Genomic DNA, 6063 nt, shown 5'->3' on the forward strand with positions numbered 1-6063 from the left:
GGTTCACCACTTTAGAATGAATTCAGTCTATTCCGTAGTTCGGTTAAGTTAGTTGGTTCGTTCGATTTGATTGTACATATATATAATTCAAGCATATAAGTTATAAATATAATTCTAATTTTATAAATTTATTGTATTTTTCTTATCGGGTTCGTTGAATTCGTTGCTTACCAACTTACGATTTAATCGATAGGTGAAACCTGATTTGCCAACTTAGGGTGGAACCCAATTCGAATCACAATTTTGTGATGCCCTTGACCTATATTAGATAATGTTCGTTCTGGATTTTATCTTGCACGATTTTAAAGTATGTTGCCTTAGATATGGTCAAATTTGCTTTTATAGTCCAAGTTCTGAATGTCTACTCAATCGATGTGGGACTAAAATCACAATTCTTCAATATCATTCCATCCAACACATAGAACGACTCTACTTCAACCTCTCGATCTCAACAATCATTTTCCTAACCTAATTAGACACACTAGGAGGAGTAACTGTGACAAACTTGAATATATATACACAAAAGATTACTTGATTTGTTTTCTCAATCCATTAAATCCTTGTATTCCTAATGAGATTTTTCAATATTCAAATCCAATGTCTTTTAATAGCTAATTAGTTTAATTAAAAAAATAAAAAACTAAGCAGCCTAGTTTTCGGTGTAAAGGTCTACTCTAGTCATTTTGTAGGATTGTGCCACGTGGGTGTATATCAGACCTGGAGTCTGATAGCTATCCAACTCCCTGATGTAAAACCTTTTTATTTGTTAAATTGTCTTTTTTGGCCGAAATGCCACGTGTAAAGCAATGGCCTGAGAAACAGTTTCTTGACGAAAGGTGGGTCCTATAAAATCATAACGGTATTTTACCTTTATTAGGAGCCACTAATAACGCCATTGTAAACTTATTAGAATAATAAATGTTAATTTAGTAACACCCTGAGAAATTAGTGATATTAGGTTTTCCCCAACAAAATGCAATATTATGTTTACCCCTTGACTAAAGTCAACGTTGCTTTATAATCATGATTTATCTCTGAAATTTTATTTTATTTAGTAATTTGAATTTTTGAAGGATATTTTGGGAAAAAAAAATCAAAATTTCAACGTTAATAATCAAATCTTACATTTGTTAGGGGGAAGGGGTAAACCTAATATCACCAATTTTGGGGGGAGTATTACTAAATTACCCAAATAACAAAGCGTAATGATTTTTTTTACAGCCCCTGTGCCTCCATCATAGTACTGTAGATCATTTGTCTCGTGATACATATAATCATAAATCTTTTCTTGTGTATCTCGAGGATACCGGTTCTATGATGGGAGTGTTGGGGGGACATGTGTCAAGGGGGGGGGTGTCATATTATCACAACTCAATAATAAATAGATTATCGATGGGTGCCTTATTTGTCTTAGAGAGCTTCTATTGCCACACCAACTTTTTTTCTTTTTTTCTTTTTGAAGACGAGCTCCAGATTGTAGGTCCAATTAGCAGGGGCAAGGGAGTTGGCCACTTAGAGCACCATATCTCGCCCAAATCCCACGGGTACATGCAATAGCCCTACAAATCACACACACCAACATTTACTAAGAGCATCCCAACATTTGTGTTAATTCTTTGGTAATGTCATATGAATTGGGGTCCTCTTAGAAGAAGTTGGTGTGGCATTAAAATCTCTTGTTTTAATGCACCACTCTAGTCTTTGATCAAGAGCGGATGAATCTGTGGACCATCTCCTTTCAAACAATGTAACCCATTAACTAAATCTAAAAAAGTCCAGCTAAGTTTTTTCAGATGGCCTTATTTTGGGCTTGTTTCTCCACTCCTAATATGGATGACCCACCAATTGAAACATACAAGAGACTTGAATCAATTAAGAGGACCAGACCTAATTATACTTTATATTTTATTTAAATATTTGAAGTTTACTTATATATCAAATCGGACTTGATCTGATTTGGACATGATCCGACTGATTAGAGCGGATATGGATCCTAATATGTGTTGTGTATGTGAACACCTTTGTGAAGCCCACTTAGTAATTTTATCAAATAATTATTGGGTATTTCCCGGAACACCTTGTATGCCATACCTTAGAAGACCTTGTTGGATCCTAATATGTGTTGTGTATGTGAACACCTTTGTGAAGCCCACTTAGTAATTTGATCAAATAATTATTGGATATTTTCCCAAACACCTTGTATGCCATACTTTCAAAGACCTTGTTTGATAATGGAAATGAAGAATAAACCCAACTAATAGTAATAAATGCAAAGAAGATAAACAATCACAAAAAGAAAATAGTAAAAACACAATACCCACAACATGAGATCTTATGTGGTTCACCTGAAAGTTACCTCCACGGAAATATGAGCATTGAAATTCGATTTTACTATAAAGAAAATGGGATAAATTGATACAAGGAATCACCTCTATCACTTAGCTTCACATTCTTCTAGATTTCAATTTTATCAAACCTTTCAACCTCTCATCTCTTGAATTTCTTTCTTTCTTTACTATACTTTCTTTAGAAAAGACTTAGACTTGAAGATAGGTTTACAACAAAAGAAAACAAAATTCCTTTTAAAAGTACTACATAAGTTAATCACTTATATAAGTTACAAGCCCAATCCAAATTACCTTGGACCAATCCAAAAACACACACATACTTTGATCGGTCCTAATTGTTTTTGAGTTATACTTCAACAATACTGATGTCCAATAGAAAACCCGATTCAACAAAGGCATGATTAGATCAACTTTGAGCCTGGCTTGATATGATCCTTATTGGATTGGTCTCAAATTTATCCCAATCCAATCTGAAATAATCTATTAAAAATGGGTCACGATCGGTTGACTACTAAGAATGACTCATGAAATAAACAGATGATCCCAGCCTTTTAAATGCAAAATCCAATGATTGAGATTTATGAATATCTTATTTCAAAAATGAATCTTAATCATTGGATTTTGCATTTAAAGGATCGGTATCATATGCTTTTTTTATGATTCATTCTTAGGAGTCAACGGATCCCAACCCATTAAAACTAGCCACGGAGAAATATTTCCTTTGCAAAAGACAAAATGAACCTTCTTAAGCCAACGGTTCCATATCTCTCCTATTAAAATGTTAACATTCAGATGAGATGAGGGGATATTGCCAAAAGAAACCCTTTCCTTACTATGATTGCGAGGGAAAAGGCATTACTAAACCTCATCCATGGTCAAAAACACCTCGAGATGCATAAAACAAGACGTCGAGAAGGCCTTTTTACCTTACTATCATAATAAGGCCAGTCGGACTCTATTGCCAATGCATCCTTACTCCTATTTGGATCATTAAACAGCTATTAAATCCCTTTTTAGCAATACTTTTATGCCCATATTCTGCAATTTTTTGCTGCTTTATTCTTTTTAAATTTGGTATCACATATGGCTTTGAGATGGTTTAGTAAAATGTATTACACAGACATTTCAATTTCGATTGTGATTAGAACAAAACATTGAATGTTTCAAGAATATTTTGAATTGTTTCAATATATTGTAAAAGAGTCGTGCTGGGGTGACACATAAGGGACACATCTGACATGGTGGCGTACACATAACTGTAGATGTTTTTCCACGAGATACGAGTAAAGCATCTACAGTTATGTGTGCACCACCACATCAAATGTGTCCCCCCTTGTGTCACTCTTGCACTAGTCATTTTAAAATGCCTAGGTTGAAAAGAGTCATGCTAGAGTGACCTCGGTGTGGGACACACAGATGATGAGTAGGTTTTATACCTACGAATTAACCACTTTTAAATATAATATTTTGTTAATTTTAGAGTCTTTTAGTTATTTTTATTTAAGTTTAGTTAGTTTTATACTTTTTATGTGTTTATATGTTTTTATTTGATTTTTATGCTTATTTTACAGATTAGGAACAATATGGAACATTGGGATAGGTGCATACGTTTAGGAGAAATTCTGACTCCAAATTGGTTCACTCTCGGAAGAAGGAAGCTAAGCATACAAGCTAAAAAGTCTTCAAGCCGCAGCTTGATAGAAAACGAGGCCGCGACGGGAATTCAAGAATGGCATAACAGAAATATAAAAATACAAGTCGCGACATGATATATTGGGAGGCCATGGCCTGCTTACGTTTTCAGCTTTACACGTTAATTTGTGGTGACCGAATTAGAGACGGATTTTGGGACTCTTAAACCCTAATGACTCCATATCTATAAATAGGAAAGTTTAACCCTTATTTGGGGACAGAAGTTTTGGGGTTTTTCTTGGAGGCACAAGATCGAGAAGGAGGACGAGAGCTGGAGATTCGACTTTTGAGTTTTATCTTTCTAAACTTTATCTCTTCTCTTGATATTTGTAATCTCTAAGAATGGCTGAATACTTTTGTGATTTTGTTTTCTTTTCAATGATGAACTAATTTCTATTCTAGGGTTATAATGGAACCCATTCATGATATTTGATTAGTTTTATTTTTCTTTCTTCTCTGATTCCACATGTGATTGTTTATTCTATCCTATGTTTAATGCGATTTAATTAACTGGCCATTGATTGAATTGATTCGGTGAACCTTAATAATATCGACAGAGTTATTTTGTGTTCATGACCTAGATAGAGTAACATATGCTAATTTGAGATAGACATATACTCAAGTTGCATGTGCATCCCTTATGAGAGCTTATTCTTAATGAATTCTTCTTGATTTAATTCTCATAGACATATAGGGAGTTAGTTTAGAAGGATATTTTTACATGACCATCGACAGAGGCTTGTAGAGAATTTAGTGTTCTTGGGTGACAATTGTAGTGGATTAATTTATCATAGAAGGAAAGGTAATCTAATTAAGTGGATTGTTTGGGGGAAATTATAAACCTAGATTTTATCACTCATTGATTTTAATTTACAAATTCATTTTCTCCGTTACTTTTCTTGTTTAGTCTTAAATCCTATTTTTACTTTTGTTTGGATAAAATTAGATTGAGATAAATTGGTAATTAATAATAGATTGGTATTTAGTCTCCGTGGGAACGATACTTTCTTATCACTTTATTACTTGTTTCGATACGTATACTTGCGTGCGTAAATTTAGACAACAAGTTTTTGGCGCCGCTGCCGGGGACTAATTTATTAATCTTTTTGTTAATATTAATTCAATCATATTTGATTTTAGACCAAACTTTTATTTATTTTGTAGGTGTTTGACTAGTGTATGCGTAGTATAGGAAATTCAGAGCTTGTTCCTTTTGATTTTGAGATCGAGAAAACTTGTCGAAAAAATAGAAAGAATAAGCGAGAAGCTTCTCAACACCATACAATGGCCGACCAAACTAATGGTAATGAAGGTCCTAAGTCTATGCGGGACTATGCTGTTCCATTAATGGATGGGATTCACACTAGTATTCGTCGTCCAACGATACAAGCCAACAATTTTGAACTCAAGCCGGCTACTATTCAGATGATACAAGCATTTCAGTTTGGGGGTTCACATGTTGAAGATCCCAATGCACATTTAGCTAATTTTCTAGAGATATGTGCTACTTTCAAGTATAACGGTGTTGATGATGATGCCATCCGGTTGCGACTATTTCCATTCTCATTGAGGGACATGGCGAAGAATTGGTTGAACTCATTGCCAAGGGAATCTATTATCACTTGGGATGACTTGGCGAAAAAGTTCCTTGCTAAATATTTTCCACCGTCAAAAACTGCAAAGTTGAGGAATGATATTACTACTTTCGTGCAGTTGGACAGTGAATCTCTTTATGAAGCTTGGGAGAGGTACAAAGATTTACTTCGGAGATGTCCTCATCATGCTTTACCGGAATGGTTGATCATCCAAATTTTCTACAATGGGTTGGTTGGATCTATTAGAACGATTGTTGATGCTGCAGCAGGTGGATCTCTTATGGCGAAGACATTTGAGGATGGGTATAATTTATTGGAGGAGATGGCCTCTAACAACTTCCAGTACCATACAGAGAGGATGAATCCAAGAAGAACAGCAGGAGTGCATGAATTAGATACTTTTACTGCTTTGACTGCTCAAGTGGCCT

General features: G+C 34.7%; 1 non-coding gene across 1 annotated transcript; it reads right to left on the reverse strand.

Annotated features, from left to right (window-relative positions):
- Positions 1–5720: 5720 nt before the first annotated feature.
- Positions 5721–5827, reverse strand: LOC147388505 (small nucleolar RNA R71). The gene has a single exon (XR_015171067.1). It is a non-coding gene; the product is annotated as a small nucleolar RNA R71 (small nucleolar RNA).
- Positions 5828–6063: the final 236 nt, after the last annotated feature.

This window comes from Akebia trifoliata, chromosome 12, assembly GCF_017979445.1.
Source record: "Akebia trifoliata isolate Shusen 1 chromosome 12, ASM1797944v1, whole genome shotgun sequence".
Taxonomy (NCBI): Eukaryota; Viridiplantae; Streptophyta; class Magnoliopsida; order Ranunculales; family Lardizabalaceae; genus Akebia; species Akebia trifoliata.